Below are 27,123 nucleotides of genomic sequence, written 5' to 3'. Positions count from 1 at the left end.
ATGTTTCCACGCAAAATAAAGAATTTTATCATTTATATACAGGATGTTAGTGACGTCGTAACGAAAACTTTGATGGATGATTGAGACCATGATTCTGAGATGATATGAAGTGGAATTTTCCGTCGCAAAAGTATGGAACAGAAAATATTAAAAAGAAAAACAAAAATTTTCATGAATTTTCCGACTGAAAATTCCACTTGATATCAACTCAGAATCATGGTCTGAATCATCCCCCTCAGTATTCGTTACGATGTCACTAACATCCTGTATAAAAAGAAGGTCACGGTTTATTTAGACGGACTGGGTTTTAAACATATTTGCTACTCTACTCCTGGTTGGCAGCGAAACGCCTAGAAACGCACAATAGGTTAGTTTCTAACTAGTCAAATCAGTTACTTTTTACTAAATGTCAAAACGCACTATGGAATTTGTATGAAGAATAAACCTGAGACGTCATAGAAAAACGTGACAAAATGTCGCACTTATTATTACATTTTTCTTTATTGAAATTCATAAATAGGTTAAATAGAAAAAAAAAGTTTTTTGTCACCTTTCTAGATTTGTCTTTATTTAGTAATCAGAATTTAATAATTTATCTTTGGCCTAGGAAGCTATCCAGTTTAAAAAGTTTATTTACTTTATTCTTCTACTTCCAGTGACGGGTTTACTGGAGCCTAGACACCTGGCCCTTGGCCCTATGTGGTAGGTTTACTGCCTATACTCTGTCCTATCCACCTTTTTCACAGCACTCATCATTTGTGGCACGTAGGTAGGTAACTGACATGAATATTAACGTATAAATAACAATTCAGGTGCGATTGGTGGCGGCTTTTTAAGTAAGTAAGTTTACTTTGATTATTAATCTCCCTAGCATTATACCGTTATTCACAGGGTCCGCTTACCTAACCTGAAGATTTGACAGGTCCAGTTTTTTACAGAAGCGAATGTCTGTCTGACCTTCCAACCCAGCCCAATACAGGTTGAGTCACATACCTCCGTTAATGCATTGCTCGGGAATGTGGGTTTCCTCACGATGTTTTCACCGCTGAGCACGTGATAATCATCTATGATCCAAACATGAATTCGGAAACAAGTTCGACAATCATTGGTTTAGGCTTGTACTGGATTCGAACTTGCGATTTTAAAGTGAGAGGCAAGCGTTCTACCAACTAGGCTACTACGGCTGGGCTAGGTGGCAGCAGTTTCTCGACTTCAATTTTACGTACTTTATTAATCCAACTTGTCTATCCGTTACACCATATACTCAACAATGTTGTAAAGAACCTTCGAATCTCACTGTACAATGTAGTATGAGACGTGTTTAGGATTGTAATAGTACCGTTTATAGGACGCTGATGACATCGAGACCTCTTGTTAAACTGGCAGCACGCTATAATGGCCATTTAAACATAATTAAGTACAGCAATTCGCTCCGTCAATATAGTTTATAAATTAAACCGAAACTTGATGACTTCAAATTCAAAAATATCTTTAATAGGTAACATAACATAACACAAACAGCCTATATACGTCCCACTGCTGGGCACAGGCCTCCCCTCAATCAACCGGAGGGGGTATGGAGCAGGGATCATACTCCACCACGCTGCTCCACTGCGGGTTGGTGAAGGAGTTTTTACGGCTAATAGCCGGGACCAACAGCTTAACGTGCCCTCCGAAGCACGGAATCATCTTACTTTTTCAGACAATCAGGTGATTCAAGCCTGAAAAGTCCTTACCAAACAAAGGACAGTCTCACAAAGTGTTTTCGACCATGTCCCCATCGGGAATCGAACCCGGACCTCCAGATCGTGAGCCTGGCGCTCTAACCACTAGACCACGGAGGGAAAGAGATCCCTCCCTATCACAGGAAAGCTATAAATCTTAGTATGATCGGCTATTTATCAAAAAATACTTTTACATGCAGTATTTTACGAAAAGTAATGATAAAATTGCAGCCTATCGCATAAAATAGGTATACATAGCCGCTCAAGTGGCTACGGAATTTAAACAAAGTAAAACGTAATAAGTTCGACATTTTATCATGTTTTTCTATGACGTCACAGTGTGCTTTTTCATACAAATTCCATAGTAATTTCGTGTTTTAACGTTTAGTAAAAGATATCTAATTTAACTAGTTGGAAACTAGCCTACTTATTATTAAACAACATAAAACATAACATAAACTGCCTATATACGTCCCACTGCTGGGCACAGGCCTCCCCTCCATCAATCGGAGGGGGTATTATTAATCAATGAGTCACATTTTTATCGTATAAACATGTTCGTCGATTTTTTTTCTTTACGTATTGTATACATGCCTAGATGACAGTCACTACTCGGCCAATGAAAATAATTTCTACCTTCTCGGAACCATTAGCAAGACAAAGGCGGTTTTTCTCTTTCAGCTTGCATGAAAAAAGGCAATAAAAACTTATTTCTGAAACAACTACTTATTGCAGTAGATTAATTTTATGAAATGGACACGCTATTGCATGAATACACTCCACAAGTGGGTGTAACATACAAAAGGTATTTATTATAAGGATTATAAGGACGTTTTGTGCAAAAATGAATAGGTAGGTATTTATTAATTCTCATATTCTGATATATTTGAAAGAAAAAACATTTATTTCCATATTGGACGCCACATTTACGAACTTTAATAAAATTAAAAAATAATATAAGTAATAAAAAATAATTACAAATCAAATCAAATCAAATCAAATATACTTTATTGCACACAACATACAGAACAGATTCACACAGATGAAGATAGATACAGTACAATCTGGCGGCCTTATTGCTAAGCAGCAATTTCTTCCAGGCAACCAGTGGATAGGAAACATTATTACAATTTGGTGCGGGACAGTGCAACATCTAATCACATTCATCTAATCATCATCCAAACATTACATTCATCTAATTACATTACTTTTTCTAGATTTTCTCTTTGTGAATTTTTTCTAAGCACGGGTAATTGCTATAAAAACAAAAATCATTTATTTATTAATTATTTTTTAGTAATAATAATGATTTTATTTTTTTTTATTTTATAATTGGTTACTTTACAAATTACAATGTTTAATTGATTACATTATTACAATATTATCATCATCAATTTAAGAGCCACGCTCTTGTCGGTGTAGCATTTTCCATTCCAGTCTATCAAAGGCCAATTCCTTGACTTCCCTATAAGACACGACGTTAACCTTTTCTTTAATCTGTTCCATGTAAGCGTACAATATTATAAAATGATTATTATTTAAGTAATTTACATATGGCTATAGAGTTCCGGACTTTTCGAAGGTGTGTGTGGTGCTGATTTTTATTTTATTTTTTGAATTACTATTTTTTAAAAAATATTTCTTTCACAAAAAGAGACGTGTGTAAGAAACGGATATTCCTCCGTTTCTTTCTTGGAAATAAATAGGTGGGAACAGACGTGTATGCACACTTAGATACGGTCACGAGCATTAATATGTATACACTTTGGTACCATGTCACATTAACTTTTTTGACAAATTGAACTGTAAGTCTCACTAAATGTCAAATATGTTAGTGCAACAGAGTCCTAAAGTAGGTACATTATATTGCTCATGACTGTACATACAGCGGTCAAAACATAACCCTCCTTTCTGCTTCGCCGCAGTGAGGTAATTCAAAGACAAAACTCATAGTACCTACCTAACAAAGGACACAAAGAATACATACCATATACACTTCATCGGTAGTACTGGGCTGTTTCCGGCTAAGTAGGTAATGCCATCTGCGGCAAATCTACAACAAGTCACGTCAAAAAAAAGGACTCAATCGCTATGCTCTTTTTGGTACCTACAGGGTAAAATATAAAGAAAACAGCAATTTTTTTTGAACTCGGTACCTGTGTAAGGAAAAAATAATTTACGCTAATTCTAAAACCAGTTCGAGATTTCGTCTTAATTAATCGTATTAATCGTACTCTTAAATCAGTCGGATAGTGTTTATTTTCGCAAAAATCGTGTATATGACCTTCCTGTCACCTCTAAAGGTAGCCAGTTTACCCAAATTGTCATTGCCAAATACTGAATAAAATTAATAAAATTTTAATATAATCTGTGTTCATCACTAGGGTAAAGTGTTCTAAGAGTGTGCGAAATATCTCCAATAATAATGACAATCTCATAAACTAATTTGATCATATTAATATATCGTCACTGGAAAGGCAAAATTACGTAAGCGCCAAAATAGGTATTTTGGGTTTTTTTATATACATATTCGGAATCAGCGTTTCATTCTGCGTCGATCTGTCTGGGTAGCATTGCGATACCGTAATGTTGCCTTTCCAGTGACGATATGGTTTATTCAAAGATCGGTACAATAGATTTAAAAGATACGGTTGGATGGGTTAGGTTTTACCTGTTTTGGTTATAAAAAGGTGTTTACGTGGTTTTCACTATAAGGCGACTATAATAGTTGGATAGATATTTCTCTCCAACCCCCCAATCGCCGGGCGAAATCTGACGACGTCGGCCGATAACGTCGCCTAGTGAGGACGAGGCGTTATACTACATAATAATAATATATAATATAATATGCATTGTATTTAAAGTGTTGAAATATAAAGTGACCAATACCAATTCGTTTATAGTTAAATACGAAGAGGGCAAGGGTCGGGAGTCCATGATGATAAGCGAGTCGCTCATTCTAGATAAACAAATTATGTATTGCATTGTGGACTGCAGATGCAGTGCATACATATTGTTATGTAGATTGTAATATTAAACTTATTGTAAAATACACTGATCTGCAATATTTTAATTAATATTATTGCTCATCATCATCAGCCCATTAACGTCCCCACTGCTGAGGCACGGGCCTTCCCTATGGATGGATAGGGAGATCGGGCCTTATACCATCACGCGGGCCCAGTGCGGATTGATGGTTATTAACGACTGCTAATGCAGCCCGGACCAACGGCTTAACGTGCCTTCCGAAGCACGAAGGAGCTCGAGATGAAAACTTTTTTTTTGTGGTCACCCATCCTACGACCGGCCTTTGCGAAAGTTGCTTAACTTCAACACTCGCAGATCGAGCGCGTTTACCGCTGCGCCACCGAGCTCCTCCCATCATCTCCTCCAATATTATTACTAAACTTTTTAAATTGTAATAAATTAAGATACATTTATTTATATAAAGCACTGATATATGGTTTACATTACAGCATTAACTTAATTCTAATTTTAAAATTATAAAACGGTCTGATGTATAGCACAGTCACGGCTTTAACTCTATCCATAAGTTTAAAATAAACTTTCGATATAAGTAAAAGGGACTCGAAAATGATTTTAACTTTGTATATTTAAGTAACAACAAAGAAAGCTAATTAAATTATCTATAAAATGTTTTTTTTTTTTAAATCAATTCAAAACTTATATACATAGTTTAGAACAAAAGTATATTAATATAAAATATTTTTATATATACGTAGTTTTGCTCGCCAGTGTAGTTATTGTGAGTGTAAAATCTACAATATAATCATCATTTTCATCATCAGCATTCGTAACTTATTTCACGAGTTCTTCATGATGATGTGACGCCCACACACTCGCCACTTCTCCGTGCCGTGCACATGCTTAATGCACTCCTTGCGTCAGCACCAGAGTGTGATCTGTTTGTGGGTGAGTGGACGTATGTGTGTCGCGAGTGTCTGAGGTTCTGCGAGATGATGAATGATGTGTGAAAATTAAATATGTTTTTATATTGTTTACACCTAAATTTCATATGTTTAATTATATTATTGTTTAAGTATATTGACAGTTTCACGGCGCATTTGCGCTTCTGCACTGTTAAGTTGTGAAATGTAAAGAAATAAATAAATAATGTTTTCCTTCACCGCTGAGCTCTTGATAATAATTTATGATTCGGAATATGAATTTGCAAATCGTGCTGGAATTCGATTCACAATGAGAGGCAAGCGTTATATCAAACTAAGCTACCATGGCTGTAAAATCTCAAAAAATAATAATGACAAAAAAAGGACATAAACATGGCGACACTCGTAAACAAAATAACAAATGAGTGAACAAAATAAGGAAACGATCGCGCACTGTTCATTATTTTAATGTTTAGATCACGTTGCGCCCGCGCACGTTACCGGGTGTCCCGCAAACTGGTTTCCACGGCACTACACGCGATGACTCGACCGTCCTTCGGTCATTGACGCTAGTCGAGGAAGACTATTATGAGATAGGGTTTGTAATAATATAAAGATAAGATAAATATATACTTTATATTTTTGGCCGGAAGAGGAAATACTAGGCGTACCTACCTCCATCAGATCTAGGATGTTTTAAAGAAAGGTCAGCTCAAGAGTACTCTAAACCAGCGAGCATGCATGAAGTCTTTGATAAGAGTGGAAGAAGCGAAAGTGGTGAGTCAGTGTGACGGCCTCCGTGGTCTAGAGGTTAACATAAAATATCGAAGGCTAACTACCTATATACTTAACATAAAAATCATAAAAAACTGCAACCCATTTTATTCGCATCCTCGTGACGCAAATCACGAGTAGGTCATTTTTTGTCTCATTTTTTTGCATAACATTTTAATCGTCATCAAAGTTAAATCAGTTTTTATGTACGTACTTACTTAGATATTATATATTTATTTTTACACAGAAGTAGTTTTGCCGAACTATCGATAGTCCTTCTATCGATAGTTTTCATCCGAAAAAAGCCATGTTATCGATATGCCTATCGATGTTATCGATACTATCGATAACATCATATATACTATACATCATTATATTATTATTATCAATAAATGACTATGACTATTGTTGCTGAGAACATCAATACTATCGATAGTACCGTTAGTATTGCTCTCAATCGATAGTCTTGCTATCGATAGACTATCAATTATTAATCGATAGTGGCCTATCGATCGGAAACACTACACAGAAGACAGATAAAAGGAATATAAAAAGAAACACAGGCACAGGTAAGCACGTTTCTAACAAAATGTAGCTATTTTCTCACCGGAGCTTGAGACGGTTAAAAAATACCACACCCCGGTAACTTCATAGAAACAATCTCGTTTTACACAGACACCACACATTGACGTTATCGTACACGCGCATCTGTGTGTGTGACGTCTGACGCCATACGATTAAAGAAAAGAAAGAAAGAAAATATTTATTCGGCATACTTAACACTAATTAACAAAAAAAATAATAATAATTATACATAGTGCCGAAACGGCTTCAGCTCAGCAAATGTCACGGCCTAGCTCAAGAATCAAGCCTAAACATCAAGATTCAAGTCTAAACTATGTTCGAGGGGGGGTGAGGTAAACCTAGCTCAGAAGCTGGTGGGGAGCGGAGAGTTGCCGTTCTATACGTACATATGAATAGTATTATTCCTTATTCTATGGACATACAAGCGGTTAAGGTTACGGCTACCGTTATTATACCGATAAGAAATTATGGTATCGATTTCCTATTGGTCCGTAAAATGGTAGTGTTACCGTAACCGCTTGTATACATAAACCGCTTTCAAGTCTAGGTTCTGGCCATCGTTAGATTGTAGCCAGTAAAATCTTGACAACTATTGGGCAGATTTGCATGCAGTTTTAAGTGCATTATTTTTTTTATGTGCATTTTTCTAAGACTGGTATATAAAAAGAAACACCAAGGTAAAACCGAGTTGTATCGCTAGACATTTATAAGTTATGTCTAGTTAGTAAGTTTATGTTAATGAATAAACAAGTTTTTTTACACGCGTTTTGGCAATAAAATTACGTAGTTACCAAGGTAGAATAGTTAACAAGGAATTTGGATATAAAGGACACCGCTTTTGTCGATTAGAAATAATATATAAGTGTCCTAGGGCTGGAAAGACTTCGCCACATTATTTGCAAAAAAAATTTTTTTAAAAAACATAGGAGTAACTTTTTATAATCAATGTTTATTTTAAGATGTTTATTATCAGTGGTGCTGATTACAGTACACACCATCCAAATTTATTTTAAGTTATACCTGTCATCTTCTTATATGCCGAAAAGGAAAGGGACGGTTATCGACACGCATAAAATTTATGGAACACACGTCAATTTTAGCCAGAAATTTAAAAGCCCTCCCATTTTTTTTTTAATTTATTTATTGGCCAATAAACCGACAGAATTAAGTTGACAGCACACGTCAAACTAGCTGCATATGAGCGAGATGAAAGAATGTTAAAATTAGTAGTTGTCAATCTCCCGTCCCTTTCCTTTTCGGCGGATTAGAAAATGACAGTTATAACTTAAAATAAAATTAGGAAATGTCTGCAGGAATCAGGCCAATGTTTCCTGTATGTATGTGCAATAAATAATGTGTGATTTGTCTTATAGGGGTGGGCGGAGCCACAACGTATCATTAGACCTTCAGCCGTACGGGATATTATAGTAAGTTCTAAAATGAAGAAAAGAAAAGAAAAGAAATGAAGAAAATAAACGATAAGTAGTACAGCGACTCCGTGACGTTTCTATGTTCGCTCGTTTTGGTTGACAATTTTTTGTCAATTCTCTGATTTTGGCAGAATGGTCAAGGTCATTGTCGGCTATAGGGGCCTCAAGTATTATTTATAGAAAGGATACTTTAGCCCCGTACCAATACGAGTTTGGCGCGATCTTGATTTACGAAACCTCAAAACAAAACAGTTTTTATGGAATATTTTATTTAGAAATACATTTATGTATGACGTCATAATAATAAACGTGGTGAAACGACGTACCTACTCTTTGTTACGCAATTCCTAATTAAATTTTGTAAATCAGTCAAAAAGAAAAAGAGATTTTGTAATCATCTTAGACTGGCGGCGTCTATTTCTAACATAGGATCACGCCTCTATCCCCAAAAGGATAGGCAGGTGTATAGTAGGCAAGTAAGTATACCTATACACCCACTGTTAGCCAGCTATTTTTATGTCTCATGTAATACCGGGCACAAATCTCCAAATAAAATTATCAAAGCATTATACAGGGTGTTGTGTCAGGGTGTGGGTGTAATTTTAGTTCTGTGCAATAAAGTACATATATTTGATTTGATTTTTTTATTTGATTTGGTGTTAGTGACATTGTGACAGGGTCTTGATATCAAGTAGAATTTTTCGTCGCAAAAGTATGGAACTAAAAATAATTAAAAAAGACTAAAATTTTCATGAATTTTCCGACAAGAGTGATGTCTTTAACACCTGTATAATTTATCTGTGACCCAGTCATCTAACCTATTACATAGGTACATATCGTATCTATGTATGTCTGTTGAACTATGATCTTTTTAAGTAGCTTCAGATATTATTTCTTAGAAACATTTTGAATGTCAGTCCTCAACACCGATATGTAAGGTCGCAAAGCCCGAAACAATGAGTTTTAATATTCATTCTTGTCTATATGTTGATCTATAAGGTTAACATGCAGCTAAATTGCGAAAAACTGAGTATGTCTAATTGTCTATTTTAGTCTATGAGTTACATATTAGACTTTGAAATTAAAAATAGGAAGTAAACACTTTAAACACTTTTTTTTTGTAGGTTTGTGATTGTTATTATCCGAGGCGAAACAAAAAGGAGGGTTACGTGTTTAATCGCTATGTATAATAAAGAGTTTTTGTATTGCATTTTATTTAATTTACGATTTTTTATACTTGTACAATAACCTGTAAGTTAAATAACAAACAAAGAAATATAATGAAACAAAGAAAGATTTATTATTTTCGGACACCACTGTGGAGCGACCTCCGTGGTCCAGTGATTGAGCGTTGGGCTCACAATCCGGAGGTCCCGGGTTCGATTCCCGGTCACTTATAGGCCGGGGACATATCACAAAAATTACTTTGTGGTCCCTAGTTTGGTTAGGACATTACTGGCTGATCACCAGATTGTCTGAAAGTAAGATGCGTGCTTCGGAAAGCACGTTGAGCCGTTGGTCCCGGTTACGACTTACTGATGTATGTAAGTGAGTAATTGTTATATGAACCATGCCACTTTGGCGGCTTAATAGAAACCCTGACTAGGGTTGATGAGGTTGGTAATTCACCTCACAACCCATGCGATAGAAGACAGAGTAAATGCACTACATACCTATGTATGTCGTGAATCTGCAATAGACTACTCAGGACACTGATACCGACCCTGCCAACGTGGTCGACGATTTCCCTCAATCAGCGCTTATCGCTATCGACACTAGTTTCAAATATTTTCCTCTCAGACGACGCCCTGAGCGGAGGTCCCTCAGGCCTGTTGTCTTAAACGTTGTACCGGGTGAGAGCCTTTAGCGCTCCCCATTTATCCGGCCAAGTAGTTAATGCCATCTGCGGCAAATCTACAATAAGTCACGTCAAAAAAAAGCAACAAATTACACCAGAAATTGTAAAGGCTAATGAGAACAAATTACATCAAAATCACCGTTTGAAGTTATGTCATTCGTTGCACTTGTTATGGGTAATTCAGGTTACTTCGTGGTTAAGTAAGGTAATAGTTTTACATAACATATTGATGTTTGGTGGAATTCATGTTTGGATCACAGATATTTGAAAACACGTGGTTTCCAGGATTAAAGCCCGGTTTATGGCAATAGGCTCATAATTACATACGCAACTTGATAAAATATTGTCACGGTTTATCGATTCTGACGATATAATTGTCGTTTTGTCGATTGGTGCTAATATGTGAACCCAAACAAATCATGGCGTTCTGTCAAAACACTAACAAAATCAAAATTGGAGATGTCCTTAGAAAAGGTTTCATACGATCTACTTTGAACCGGCGTGCGTGTATGAAGCGATCGATAAATGTGGAGGAAGCAAGAGAAGTGTGTCAGGATCGAAGCAAATGGAATTCTATAGTCTCTACTCTGGGTAAGCCCCGGTGGGAAATAGGCGTGTGTTTATGTATGTATGTACTAACAACATCACGTGACACGCATGTTAGGGAAAAAACAAACTTATCAATTTCGACACATTTTATTGAATGGATCGATAATTTTATCGCTAACTAAAGTACTTGCTAGGTAAAGGTTAACGTAGTGTTTATAGGGAAGTCAAGGAATTGGCTTTTGACTGGGCACCCTCAGGCCTGTTGTCTAAACGTTGTACCGGGTGAGAGCCTTCAGCGCTCCCCATTTGTCCGGCCAAGTAGTTAATGCCATCTGCGGCAAATCTACAATAAGTCACGTCAAAAAAAGGCTTTTGATAGACTGGAATGGAAAATGCTTCACCGACAAGTGCGTTCTCTTAAAAAGATGATGATGACTTAGTCTTATCTTATCTTATTTAGCCTATTTGATCCCACTGCTGGGCAAAGGCCTCCCCTTGATTTTTCCACTCCTCTCGACTTTGCGCGATCTCCGGCCAATCCTTCCGATAAGCGTTGAGGTCGTCACACCATCTTTTACGCGGTCTTCCTCGACTTCTATGCCCGCCCTGAGGTACCCAGTCAGTGATGACTCGTGCCCATCGCTCCGGATGCATCCGACAAACGTGTCCGGCCCAGTCCCACTTCAGTTTGGCGGACTTTTTCCCTACATCAGTGATACCCGTTTTGGAGCGCAGTGTAGTGTTTCGCACACGGTCGATTCGTTTGACGCCTAGGATACTGCGTTCCATTGCTCTTTGGCGACTTAGTTTGATGACTTAGTAGTTTTTATAAAACTATCTGCCCTGGTTGTTCAAACTTAAAAACAGTACTGGTGTTTATTAACAAGCGTGTTTATACATAGTAAGTAAATCTTCCGTCGAATAGCCATTACATACATAAACTGCCTTTATACGTCCCACTGCTGGGCACAGGCCTCCCCTCAATCAACCGGAGGGGGTATGGAGCATACTCCACCACGCTGCTCCACTGCGGGTTGGTGGAGGTGTTTTTACGGCTAATAGCCGGGACCAACGGCTTAAAGTGCCCTCCGAAGCACGGAATCATCTTACTTTTTCGGACAATCAGGTGATTCAAGCCTGAAAAGTCCTTACCAAACAAAGGACAGTCTCACAAAGTGATTTCGACAATGTCCCCATCGGGAATCGAACCCGGACCTCCAGATCGTGAGCCTAACGCTCTAACCACTAGACCACGGAGGCTGTTACATACATAATAATTATTTATTACCACATCTATAAAATCCGTGATGTATGATCCGGCATGTATGATTTTGTGGTTCGGAGGGCATGTCAAGCCGTTGGCCCCGGATAATAGCCGTACGGTCACGAGCATTAATATGTATACACTTTGGTACCATGTCACATTAACTTTTTTGACAAATAGAACTGTAAGTCTCACTAAATGTCAAATAATGTTAGTGCGACAGAGTCCTAAAGTGGGTACATTATATTTTTTAAAGCTCACGTGAAGCTTACTTTATGTAAAAAAGTTTATTATAAGATTAATGATTACCTAAATGATAAAAATGTCTGGTATTGAATGTGTTCCTCTAGTTATTAAATAACTTGTAATGTACCCTCATTGATTTAAAAGATGTGTTGCTGTTGCAGTTTCTTGTCATTTCTTCTCCTCAGTCATAACACCTTGCGAAATGACGTACTTAAATTCAAAAATGTTACATTTACCTTCAACAAGTTTATCCATGATAATTACGTTGAATAAATGATTCTGATTTCTGCTCATGACTGTACAAAACACATCCATCAATCCGCAGTTGGGAGCAGCGTGGAGTATGCTCCATACTATGGTTGATTGACGAGAAGCCTGTGCCCAACAGTGGGACGTATGTAAGCTGTTTATGTTATGTCTGTATAAAATAATAGCTTCTCCCATAATATATACTAACTAGTATTGTACCTTCATCTCTGTCTCTTCTTCTATCGTGTGGGTTGTAAGGTGGATTACCAACCCAATCGACCCTGGTGTCAGGGTTACTATTGACCCGCCAAAGGCCCCTGACATGGCTCATGTAACGACTACTAACTTACACCAGTAAGTAGTAACCGGGACCAACGGCTTCACGTGCCTTCCGAAGCACGGATCATCTTTCTTTCGGACAATCAGGCGATCAGCCTGTAATTGTTCTATAACCAAACTAGGGAACACAACGTGATTTTCTTGATGTGTCTCCACTGGGAATTGAGCCCGGGACCTCCGGATCTTGAGCCCAAACGCTCAAACCACTGGACCACGGAGGAGGAGAATCTCTGTTGGTTCAACCATTTCTCGCCAGCGCGTTCAACTCCATGTAATGTATTACACGACAGAGCCCGCAGCGCTCCCCGTTTGTCCGGCCAAGTAGTTAATGCCATTTGCGGCAAATGTACCATAAGTCATCTATAGCCCTGCGTCGAGGTTTTTCGTGCAGCTTCTTTTCCCCGGCTATACAGGTTCTGAGAAGCTGCAGTAGTTTTAGGCGGATGAGACGTTCGTTATGTAAAAAATGACGATTTAAAGTGTAACTATGTTACCTAGTGAATAAAGATATTTTTAAATATGAATAACTGGTTTCCCAAAATACCTTCGTATTAAAAAAAAAAACATTAAAAAACATAAGGACGGAAGGCCAAAACTTGTCTTTCACTTAAAAAATAATATTCTAATCTAACACTCTAACATACACTGCATAAATTATTATTATCAAGGTCTAATCAACTTTGTAGTAGACGTCCTTTTGAAGGTATATTTTTTTTATCAATATTATTTGAAAAAGAAAAGAAACGCGTTAGATAATTATAATTACTTACCTAGTTTGATATGAAAATCCGTATTAAAGGTAAGAACACAACCACTGCATTGTTTACAATATAAACATTATTGTCCAACACTGCGCACGCGTCACTCAGATCCTCGCTCCGACACACAAATGATAAAAATATCGCATTTAACTAAAACTGCTCCATGTGGGTTGCTCTCGTGCGGTTGTTTTGAGTTCGCCACTGGTTTGAAACTCCTGCGCCGCCGCGCGCCGCTTTGTGTACGGTCACGAGCATTAATATGTATACACTTTGGTACCATGTCACATTAACTTTTTTGACAAATTGAACTGTAAGTCTCAATAAATGTCAAATATGTTAGTGTGACAGACTCCTAAAGTGGATGCATTATATTGCTCATGACTGTACCAAACGGCTGTACCACTGGTCACGCAGGAGAAAATATTACAAACACTATATTGCACAAAGATAAACTTAACAAATAAGACAAGTACATAAGATGCAGAAGATATATAATCGGCGGGCTTGTTGCTAAACAACAATTTCTTCCAGGCAACCTTAGGGTGAAAGAAATTGTAACTCATAATTATTACTTATATTATGTTTTATTTTAAGCCATATGGCTGGTAGTAGGTCTCCATTTTTAACTTATCCGCAATCAAAATGTGGCCGCAATGTTCTGAGGCAAGCCTACTAAGTCACGTCAAAAAAACAGTAGTTTGAAAAATTTATAGACTGTCTAGTTATTTGGAGAATGAGCTGATATGATAACCCATTAATGTGTAATATGTTACTATACCTATTGTGATATGATAACCTGTTACTATACGGTTCGGCATACATCAGGAACAATAGGCTAGTTTCCAACTAGTCAAATCAGTTACTTTCAAATCTTCCGTTTCAAATTTGATAGTAGTAAACCATTGTTATGGACATCTCCGATTTGATCAATATCCACGTAGAAAAACATACATAGACTCGCTTGAATGCATATTGTGGATAGAGAGCCACAAGTGACTCATGTTATAAGAAGGTAGATTCGTCATAGCTAAGAAATATGTAGAAATAGAGGTAAGAAATAGACATAGAAATGTACCCTTTTCAAATGCAAATAAAGTACCTATTTCTATTTGTAATTTTGTTTTGTATTCACTCGTTTAACCTTCACAAAACAAAAGGAATTGTTGCGGAACAATGATGATATCATCTCTTGTATTTTAAGTAAACTTTACTACTAATTAATATCATGCTTAGATTTGTGAATATTTGCCTTGCGTTATTGCGTGTTCAATACAGTTTGTTCATATCAGATTAATACATTGTATCAAAAGGTGTAATTTGCGCAATATGGCTTAGGAACGAAATATATACATTACCCATTAAACGGCGCAAAGTACATAAAAAAATGATGCAATATCCCGAATGTATCCCGCTGCTAGGCAAGGGTCTAGTATATTAAATTTACTTCCACGTAGTGTGGCATCTTTTCTGTTTCTGTTTATGTCATTTTGTGTAAGTTAATCTTTTGTACATTATTGTTACTATGGCGTTCTAATAATAAATATATGTATTTCATTCTTTCAGTGACCACGGAATTCCACTTGAATAAATCCTGGATCCTGGGAGACAGACCACTTTCGCTATCTCCTCTCACATAAAATCTTCATACACGCTATTTAGAACTGACATTTAAAATTATAAGATCACATATTTTAAATACTTCCCACAGCTGGACACTGACTTCCCCTTAATAAACCCTAGTGGTCACGGAGCATAGGTACTCTACTAGGAAACCCTTTGAAATTATTCTTTTCGCGGGATCCGCTTACCTAACCAGAGATTTGACAGGTCTAGTATTTTGTAGAAGAACTTATAGAATATTTTTTTTTAAATTTAGATTCATCATTTCATTAATATTTTTTCAATACGTATTTCTAAAGTAAATGTCCGTAATGGTAAGAACCCCGGCAGACCCGATCGGGCAGTTGTGTAACACATTATATCGCGAGGCCACTACGTCGCCTTGACTCCGACCGTCGCGTCGCACCTCCGCCTGGTTATGAGCGCCTGGTACTCTCTGCCATTTACCAACCGTTTGGTTGCGCTTCTATTTTTATTGTCAACTTTTTAGTTCTTTTTATTTATTAATTAATGGAGCATAATAATTATCATTCTATTGCTCTTTTGTATTTTGATTTTTCCTGTTTGTGCAATAAAGTATTTGTTATGTTATGTTATAATAATATACTTATGACAAATATTTACTATTATTGACTGTTAATTATACGTATTTTGTTTATGACTCACCATCTAGACAGAATTGGCGCGAAGTTTAAATTCTAAGCGAAGTAATAATTCGTTACCCGATCAATAAAACTTTATAAATGTTTCAAAGAAAAATCATACTTTTAATGTTATTTAAAGTTATTACTTATAGGCAGTCAAGAGCAGTGAATTACAGTTGTCACTCATACAGTGTATCGGTCGACAAACTGGGCACCCATAGGCCTTTTGTCTTAAATTGTATACCGGGTGAGAGCCCTCAGTGCTCTCAATTTGTCCGGCCAAGTAGTTAAAGCCGTTTGCAGCAAATCTACAAAAAACAATTTACGTCAAATAATAACGTAATGTTAATGTTAAGAGCAACATGGAAGCAGGCCCTGGCTACCATATTATAAATACATAAAAAAACAATAATTATTTAGAATTGTTATCCTAATTTAGAATTATTATCTGATATCGATTCATCCAAAAACCCACATTTCCGAGGTATGCATTTTCGGAGGTATGTGACATCTGAGTATTGGGCTGGATTTCCTTTCACGGGTTGGAAGGTCTGACAGGCGGTCGCTTCTGTAAAAAACCGGACCTGTCAAATCTTCAGGTTAGGTAAGCGGGATAATGCTAGGGAGATGATGATGATGATGATTCATCGAAAAACATCTTACTTATTTTGTTTTCTGGAGGAGGATGGAAAGAATAAGTTGGACAGAAAGGGTTACAAATGAGGAAGTGCTAGTAAGAGTAACGGAAAACAGACAAATACTGAGAATTATTGAGGACAGAAGAGGCAAGATGGTTGGACACCTAATAAGACACGACGAATTTATTAAAAACATCATAGAAGGGAAGCTAGAAGGAAAGAGAGGAAGGGGAAGACTAAGAAGAGCTTACATAGAACAGATTAAAGAAAAGGTTAACGTTGTATCTTATAGGAAAGTCAAGGAATTGGCCTTTGATAAACTGGAATGGAAAATGCTACACCGACAAGAGCAATTAAATTGATGATTGATTTTTATTTTGTTTTGATAAAATAAATAAAATGTTTTTAAATTTCCCTCTCTATTATTGTCAACCCTGAAAAAATACTACACGGTAATAGTACCGTGTGGTATTAACGTTACATTGTTCAGCGGCCTTGTTTAGCAATTTCTTTTGTAATAACAATGATAAGTACTTACATAAGTTATGCTTGGACACATCTCAATTTAGGTTTGAGTGTTGGGTGAGCAGGTTGGTATTGTTGCAACATTATTAGACTTAAGTACACTTACTTCATAGTAAGAATAAAATAGAAAAGAAATTGTTTTTACAATTTTTGTTTAATGTAAGTTTTGATTCCCTTACTGGTTCTTAGTAGTACTGGCATCTTCTTATCTAGCCTAAAGTGTCCCACAAAGTGTCCCAAAGGCCTCCACATCTTCCAGGACTCTCTCCAGTATTTTCTCCGACCAGCCTTCCAGGAAAGCATCCAAGTCGTCGCGCCATCTCCGCCTCGGTCTGCCATGCCTGCGTCTGTCTCTATTCGGAGACCATTCTGTGGTGATCTTAGCCCACATGTCGTCAGGTATCCGACAGACGTGACCTGCCCAATGTACGGTCACGAGCATTATACGTATATACACTTTGGTACCATGTCACATTAACTTTTTTGACAAATTGAACTGTAAGTCTCACTAAATGTCAAATATGTTAGTGCGACAGAGTCCTAAAGTGGGTACATTATATTGCTCATGACTGTACTGGCATACTTACATAAATTATTTTATAAGTGAAAATGTTATAATGTTCGAAACCTACCCTGTTCGGAGAACGCGTGATTTACATCGTAAATGTCCTGCACGGGGTTCTACTTAATGAGTTTCAATTCATGTTTGCTTCATAGATAATTGATATGACTGTGGTTTCCAGAATTTTTGCCCGGTTAATGGGAACAGGCTTGCCCCCTAATGCATGGGACTTAAACATAGCTGGCGAGGAGTGGGTATACTACACAGCTCTGCCTAGCCCTTTGGGGATACAGGCGTGATCCCAAGTTAGATTGCAAGTTAGGTATGGATCATACTCCACCTCGCTGTTATGTAGTTTCGAACTTGTGTAAATTTTAGTAAGACGGTCTTCTAAACAAATGTCAGTGAACTATCTCAGACTAAAAGATTGCAGCCGTCAAAAAACATGAAAAAAAAGAGCGGAACTTCGGTGATTGAAGTGAGAGGTGCGTCGGCGCTGGAGTGGTGGCAATTCATGTTGCTTGCACCTTGCCACCTAAGGCGCCGACCTTCAAACAGAGACAGACGTAATGTAATCTATCTGCTACGTCTGTGGCTTCATAAACTAGGTTATAGACTAAACTAGATTTGATTGTTGCAGTTTTGTTGTTTGTATTTTATTGTGTAAGTGCACGACAATCAAATCAATGCAAAGTGCATGTATACCAATCTGTCTTAAAAGTTTGTTCACTACGGCAAACGACCTTATATCTCCTAAACGTTCGGAAGAATTTCAAAGAAATTGTTACAAGCAGTGGGTCGAAGATGGCCAAATAATACACCTAACAACTGTACAAATGAATCTATTGAAAACAGAGTAACACCTTTCGGACAGTTTTTTAAACACCAATAACCCCACCTTACTTACTTTCGTGAATCATAACATTGTCCAATATTATATTTTTAATTATCTCTCTCTTTATTTAAGAGCTGCGCTCTTGTCGGTGGAGTAATCGCCTGCATTACTCCATACCCCGAGTTATTACTACTTCCAACCTCAACGACCTCAACGGTTGCAGAGGCGAAGATGGGAGCCATCGGTACGGCAATGCAGGACGGAAGGCAAGTCACAGGGACTGTAACCTGGAACCTGACAAAGGGGCAGCAGTAACTGTCAGTACTTTTCAGAGGCGGAGGACAGGAGTCCTAGTATGGCTTTGTAAGACTAACTCTGGGCGCCATCCCACTCGCGTCAGACAGAGTACTGCGGGGCGGAAGGCAAGAGGGAAACCACAGCCCTATTTTTCCCTAAACAAGTAGCATGGAAAATGCTGCACCGACAAGAGCGTGGCTCTTAAATTGATGATGATGATTACTACTTATATTTTCATTAATCGAATTATGTAAGTAATTAAAGTGAATAATTAATGTATGACAATCCAAATAAAATAAGTAATGAACTGAATGTATACGTATAAAATAATGTTCATGTCTGGGCAGTGGCGCAGGCGTCGGTGGCAAAAGTCGGTAACAAAATGTTTTCTCGTTTCATACTTTTTAAGCTGGTATTAATAAACTAATCTCAGCTGAGACCGCCCTCAAGATCATGCTCAAGTCCCTGTTTTTATGTAAGAACCGTCACATGATCTTGAGAGCAGTCTTAAGGCTGAGATTACTTTATTAATACCACCCTTAGAGTCGGGTTTACTTTTTAAACTTATATTTTTTTCTGGCTGAGTTAGATCCTGATCTGCTCGGTGATAAGTTCTCAGTAGGTAGGCTGCGCATGACATAAAAACAGATTTAGAATAATTTATTCAACGTAATTATCATGGATAAACTTGTTGAAGGTCAATGTAACATTGTTGAATTTAGGAGAAGAAATGACAAGAAACTGCAATGATATATGGACATGGCAATGAATTCCCTACTGCGCAAATACAATAATTTAAATCTTACAAACTTATTAAATTGCAGAATATTATCTTAATCTATGCTAATTACCCAAACATATTTAGATAAACGAATACTTCCTAGTATTGATAAACATACAACAACAAAAACTAATTAGATTTTGGTTTGATAGTTTTAAAAATATCGCCAATTAAAAAGAAATAGTAACAACAGTTTCTTTTGAATTCTTTTCGTTTAATACAATACAATACAAAAACTCTTCATTTTTCAAACACATAAGATAAATAACAATTACAAATAAAACAACAGAAGTACTACAGGCGGGCTTATCGCTAAATAGCTAAATAGTAATTTCATCAATTTATTGATGTTATCAATTTATTGTGATTGTTTCAAAAAATAACAACTGAATTATTCTAATGGGTCCATACCGTATGCGAAATATATTTTGTCATTTGAATGCCATAAGTATGGCAGAATGGCGGAAGGGACTGATGGGGTTCCGTAAAATAAAAGTTGTTCCGTTATCTCAAAAGTTCAGGAACTCTGTTCTAATCCAGCTCTATCCCAGCTTGTCTAGTGCCGTCTCACTTTCTCAACAGCTTCTAACCCTGTCCGGCAAATTTTACATTATATACTATTAAACATAACGACCAGTTCATTTCAATAAAGTAAAGATACTCGTAACATTTTGCAATAGCCTCAATACTTGTTACTGGCAATAAATTTATTTTATTCTTATTCAAAGTACGTAAGCTAGTGAGAGAAATGTATCAGTCGAGATTGGGTTGATCGATTCTTTTATATCTAAATATAGAGAAATAGAGAGAGAGAAAAAACATTTAGCTAGGTATTTAATCAAAACGCACATATGTAATAATAGCTGAACAAAAGAAATTACAATTAGAAATTAAATTATGACTAGGCATACTTAACATGACCTGGTCTGGATAACTTTCTAGTCTAGATTTTATAAATAATTACATTATGATTTCAGATAGAAAGTTTCTACTATCGCCAGTTGTTAACTATGCACAAAAAGTAAATTATCTAGTCTAGATAACAAAAGAACATATTTTTTTACACATACAGACTTGGCTTTCAATTGGAATGGCTTGGTTGGTGCCAGTAACGTGTAAAGTTATTTAAAAAGAGCTTTATTACCTTGCCTCTAGGCAGATATGCTCCAAGAAATGACAGTAACATTGGCCAAGTGTGATTCGGACTCGTGCACGAAGGGTGTATTCAAATTTAAATTCAAAAATATCTTTGTTCAGTAGGTAACATACGTCAATTTTTACATAGTCTCATCCGCCTAAAACTACTACAGCTTCTCACAACCTGTATAGCAGGGGAAAAGAAGCTGCAAGAAAATCCTCGGAACAGGGCCCTAGACGTTTTTTTTTTTTTGATTAGGTAAATAACAGTAGGTACACGAATTTCAAATTGCCATGTTGCCATTATTGATATCGAGCAAAAAATTCCAAAAAAAACGCGTTTGTTGTATGGGAGCGTCCCTTAAATATTTATTTTATTTTAGTTTTAGTATTTGTAAATACATAATTTGTGAAAATTTCAACTGTCTAGCTATCGTGGTTCTTGAGATACAGCCTGGTGACAGACACACGGACTGACAGACAGCGAAGTCCTAGTTACCCTTTAAGTACGGAACCCTAAAAAAAGCAACCAGTGTAGTTTCGTTTATACTTGTAAGTGATGAGCAATCAGCCGGTAAGATTTAAAAATAAACCTCTAAGCGAAACTCATTTTAATTGTAAACTTTTTTAATTGTACACAGGCTTAATATTCAGTTATGAAATGAGGTATTATTTCTAGCTTGAGATAACAGTTAGTATTTAATATTATTTGGTTATAATATTTAGGCAATGCTAAGTATATCAACTAGTTACTTAAGTACTTAATTTAAATGTTCTTCCTGCGTATTGACGTTTCTGACTTCAACAAAACAAAGCGTTTGACATTTTCTAAAACTGCAAACGTAATGGAAAATAACATTATTATGTTAGTTGCATAAAGCGTGACGTAAGGTTTAAAGCATATCTACTTTCACTTAGTCGATCGGCTTTTATACCAAAGTGTGTGGACCAGTATGATTGACCCTATTTGGTGCATGCATTATGTTGCGCTTCTTAAAACGTTGACAGTGCCCATAAAAATATTTTGACTTCCTTATAAGTCCCGCAAATTACATCAATTTTACACGTCCTGTTAAAAACGTAAATAAAAATAGATAAATTAAAAAAAAGTTTATTTAGGTAAAACCTACGACACACATACATTTACAACAAATAAAAATAAATATAATAAATAAATAAAAATAAAAATAAATAAATAAGTAATCATAACATTTTACAATAATAATAAATGCTTTATTTACAGTACCTATGGAGTGCAGAAGCATTCATCAAACATACTGTAATACAAACCTTTGCTAAGTTACCCGGGATCCAAGTGGAGCACCCGCCCTTAGTGCGTACCTGGTCGTTTCTTAGTGACCCACGGACGTATGGAGCTAGTTCGTCATGACCCCTATATGGATCACTGGACTGTCAACGTGTTAAACTGGTCACACTCCGGGAGTATTCGCTTGTCATAATAACAGCCCAGATTTCATAAAACGATGATTGATTGATGGTAGGGCTTGTGCGCTATATAATTGTAAGTCCTTCAAGAAGCTCGATGAGGGCATAGAAAAAAGGCGGATTTATAGAATCACAATATTTATTTTATGGCACAACCAATTACACCATTTTGTTACAATGAGTTTTCTTAACTAACTAGCCATAGACTATCAAAACTATTCTACTATTGCTATAGCTAAAACAATTATCGTTGTCTTGGTCATAAACAGGGCTGGCAGAAGAAGACCTAGAAGAACGTTTATTGACCAAATTGGAAATGTCCTTAGAAAAGGTTTACTTCGATCTACTCTGAACCGGTGTTCGTGTATGAAACGATTGATGAATGTGGAGGAAGCAAGAGAAGTATGTCAGGATGGGAGCAAATGGAATTCCATAGTCTCTGCTTATCCGATGGGAAATACGTGAGTTTATGTATGTATAAGTTTAAAAACTAAAACACGTCTAGAGAAAAATCACGCTCCAAAAAGTAAGTATTAAACAAGGAAATAGGTATATTCCTATGAAATTCGTCCCAGTAGTGATGTTTAGGAGATAGCCATGGTCTAATGCCCTGGTAAGCGATCTCATAGGACAGATTGGCATTCGACCACGGCTATCTCCTAAACATCACTATTCGGAAGAATTTCAGAGAGATATTTTCTTGCTTCGATACTTGAAAGTTGGGAGTCTCATATCCCTGATTTTAACGCGGTAAGAACCCGGTATTGTGTGTTTTATTTATAATAAGAACCGCGTAAACCTCAAACATTCGTTACGATGTCACTAACACTCTGCATAGATCTGATCATGGAATAAATTAAAATTAAATGAACCGTATACTGTACGAATCTAGTCATAAAAGACAATATTTTCAAACTTTTTTCCGTGTTAGTTATGACAAAGTAATTTGAGCCAAGCGATTTCGAGAACTCATTACCTCTTTTTCCTTCTAAAGTACCAACTATGCTTAAAGATATAAAATAATTATATAAACTGATAAGGAAGGTATACAAGTAGGCAGTGGCACAAATTTTAATTACCTATTGCTTATTAAAATTACAAAAAAACTATGCTTAAATAAGCGTAAGTAAGCATAGATGATAATTAATTAAACCTTTGGGCTATTTAGCACACCTAGAAATCTTTAAAGACAACATTTACAGCTGCTTATAATCACGAGCAGCAGTAACTGTCAGTACTATTCAGTGGCGGAGAACAGGAGCTATAGTACGGCTTTGAAATATACTACTCTGAGCGTCATTCCACGCGTCAGACAAAGTACTGCAGGACGGAAGGCAAGAGGGAAACCACTGCCCTATTTTTCCCTAAAAATTAGCATGGAGAATGCTACACTTGGTAATCAGGGGAAAAAAACCCTCTTACGACAGACCCGGGAAGATAAGCAGTTGAACAATCTATTCTATGTTTTTGTTTTCTTCCGCCCTATCCAGCATAGAAGCTCGCCCCGGACACTCCATACAAAAATTTTATTCTTACCGCGTAAGTGCGACCGAGACAAACAATCCGCTATATAACTTATTTATGAACTAGCTTTTGCCCGCGACTTCGTCTGCGTGGCGTTTAATAAAAGAGAGATCTTTGTGTGTGTGGGAGTGCATATCAAATTTAAAGCATCTAACTTATGCAGTTTAGATATTCATAATTGTACCAAGTTTCATTAAAATCCGTCCAGTAGTTTTTGTTTCTATAAGGAACATACAGACAGACAGACAGACAAAAAATTTACTGATTGCATTTTTGGCATCAGTATCGATCACTAATCACCCCCTGATAGTTATTTTGAAAATATATTTAATGTACAGAATTGACCTCTCTACAGATTTATTATAAGTATAGATTTTCTATTTAAGTACCTAACTTATTTATGAATTCTAATAAGGAAAAATGTAATACTAAGTGCGACATTTTGTCACAGTGTGCTTTTTCATACAAATTCCATAGTAATTTCGTGTTTTGACGTTTAGTAAAAAGTAACTGATTTGACTAGTTGAAAACTAGCCTATTCTTCGTACTGTATTGTACAGTTGCCTGTAGGTACCCAATGACATAGACCTTAACCTCCCATACCTAAGGTGTGTCGGTGTAATCTCAGTAATTATGCCGCAATCTTGTTGAGGAAGCTATTCTCACGTGCGTGTGCGCACGTACCTGCTACTTGAAGTAATGGCGAACTTAAATCAAGACAGTAACAGTAACGTACTTGTTGTAAAAATAGTTTGGTAGACCGCAGTAGAGGTGGACTAGGCTCCAGAGACTTGTATCCAGCAGAGCGACGTACTCATTATCATGGGTATGACCCTATTGGATCTTCTTCTTCTATCTATTCAAATATTTTTCCTCTAAGAGGACGCCCTCAGCGCTCCCCATTTGTCCGGCCAAGTAATTAATGCCATCTGCGGCAAATCTTCAATAAGTCATGTCAAAGAAAATTCTACTTCTATCGTGTGGGTTATAAGGTGGATTACCAACGTCATCAACCCTGGTGTCAGGGTTACTATTGAGCCGCCAAAGGCCCCTGACATGACTTGTGTAACGACTACGTACTTACATCAATAAGTAGTAACTGGGACCAACGGCTTAACGTACCTTCCGAAGCACGGATCATCTTACTTTTGGACAAATTAGGTGATCAACCAGTAATGTTGTAATTAAAACACATAATAACGGGTTCTTACCGCGTTTAAATGGGGATATGAGACTCCCGATATCCCCATTAAACGCGGTAAGAACCCGTTATTATGTGTTTTAATTATGATAATAACCGCGTAAACTTAAAACAGTAATGTTCTAACCAAACTAGGGATCACAAAGTGATTATTGTGATTTTTCTAAAATTAACGGCCTCTGTTTTCCAGTGGTTGAGCGTTCGCCTCACGATCCGGAGGCCCCGGGTTCGAATCCCAGTGGGGACATATCACAAAAAATATTTTGTGGTCCCTAGTTTGGTTAAGACATTACCTGATTGTCCGACAGTAAGAGACCCGTGAGGGGGGGGGGGGGGGGGGGGTGATCCGTGCTTCGGAGAGCACGTTAAGCTGTTGGTCCCGGTTACTACTTACTGATGTAAGTATGTAGTCGTTACATATGAGCCATGTCAGGGGCCTTTGGCGGCTCAATAATGACCGTGACAGGTTTGATGAGGTTGGTAATCCACCTCACAACCCACACGACAGAAGAAGTTTATAATAGCATTTAGGAATATCATGATGCCATTGTTATGACTTTTTAATTCCTTTTTAATTGCTTTTGGCAATAAAAATAAAATAATATATTAGTGAACTGATACCTTGAAATAGTTTTGAATATTTAATAATGTAAAAGTACGTTGAGGTCGAAATTAGTTCAGAAATAGATCAACCGTTCTTGAATCTGGGCCTTGTGACTTACATGAAAATGAAATGAAAAATGTTTTTATTACCAGAAAACAATACAAATGAGGCACATAAAATAGGATGAGTACTTATATTAAAATATATCCAAATGAACAGAGGTTCCCAAACTAAGCGGAGCCTGTATCTTGGGAAACCGTAAAAAAATGGGTACATGTGATGTTGGCGCATAGTTTGCCAAAAAAAACTTAAAATTAAACTTACATCTAAGTATTAGAGCGAAGGGTGTGTGTTAAGTAGCAATATGAATGTGTGAGTATACGAGTTTAGTGTATGCGAGTCTAATAGTAGAAGTAATCATAGCGATAATAAGTCAGTGACAAAATAAGTGCATATGTATTTATGTAAGTGAGAGTGTATGTGTGGGGGTCAGAGTTAGGATGAATTTATGTGTGTGAGGGTGTACGTTTTTCCAATTTATGTATGTGAATATAAGTATGTGTGGGTTAGTGATGAAAGAAACTTACTCTTTCAAGGCCTAATAAAAAGACTAGACTATTTTTTAACGCCTTACGACTAAATTAGTCTTGTAACCCTGTAGTCTTCAGTCATAAGACTACAAATGACGACTAATTTCAGTCGTAGTCTTTAACCTTATAACGTAAAAGGCTTAAAAGACTAAAACGACTGAAAGTGCCCTAGAGCCTTTAGTAGCGCGAGCGCTAGTCGTTCGTGCGTGATGCGTGTCTTATTATAATACAAAAATGATTAAACATAAATTATGTTTTTTTTTCTATCTATCTAACAACTTCAGTCATTTTAGTCTTTTTAATACAACGACTAAGTCTTATTAATAAAAACTCGAACCTTTATTCTTTATTCTTTTCTTTATTTTAGAGTCGAGTCCTTTAAGACGAAGGCTAGTCTTTTTAATAGGCCTTATAAGACTAAGTTTCTTTCATCACTAGTGTGGCGCTAAGGCTGGCTGTAAGGGTGAGTTTGTATGAATAGTGGCTCTGGTTCGTATCCCGGTTCGGGCTCTAAACCACTGAATTTGAATTTTTGAATTTGAATTCATGTTTGGATCGTTGATAACTGATATTACCCTTACGTGATTTCCAGGACTTGTGCCCGTCAATGGCAATGGGCTTCGTGGTTCGCCCCCTATTACCAGTGGCGGCCCTAGCAAAATATTAAGATGGCGCGAGCCCTCATAGTGCCACCCTTCAGCCCCTTAAAATAAAACTTTTTTCGATTAGTTTACGGCCACCGAAATTTAACTATTTACATAAACTGCCTATATACGTCCCACTGCTGCGGCACAGGCCTCCCCTCAATCAACCGGAGGGGGTATGGAGCATACTCCACCACGCTGCTCCACTGCGGGTTGGTGGAGGTGTTTTTACGGCTAATAGCCGGGACCAACGGCTTAACGTGCCCTCCGAAGCACGGAATCATCTTACTTTTTCGGACAATCAGGTGATTCAAGCCTGAAAAGTCCTTACCAAACAAAGGACAGTCTCTCAAAGTGATTTCGACAATGTCCCCATCGGGAATCGAAC

At 37.0% G+C, this 27,123-nt stretch overlaps 1 protein-coding gene across 1 annotated transcript in view; it reads right to left on the bottom strand.

Moving 5' to 3' along the window:
* LOC126370728 (clavesin-2-like) overlaps positions 1–13,854 on the bottom strand; it is a 32,452-nt gene extending 18,598 nt beyond the window's left edge. The window contains exon 1 of the mRNA XM_050015755.1: positions 13,697–13,854. The gene's annotated coding sequence lies outside the window, so the exon portion shown is untranslated. The remainder of the gene's footprint in view (positions 1–13,696) is intronic.
* Positions 13,855–27,123: the final 13,269 nt, after the last annotated feature.

Source organism: Pectinophora gossypiella, chromosome 11 (assembly GCF_024362695.1).
Source record: "Pectinophora gossypiella chromosome 11, ilPecGoss1.1, whole genome shotgun sequence".
Lineage (NCBI taxonomy): Eukaryota > Metazoa > Arthropoda > Insecta > Lepidoptera > Gelechiidae > Pectinophora > Pectinophora gossypiella.
This window is presented reverse-complemented; position numbering and strand designations above follow the sequence as displayed.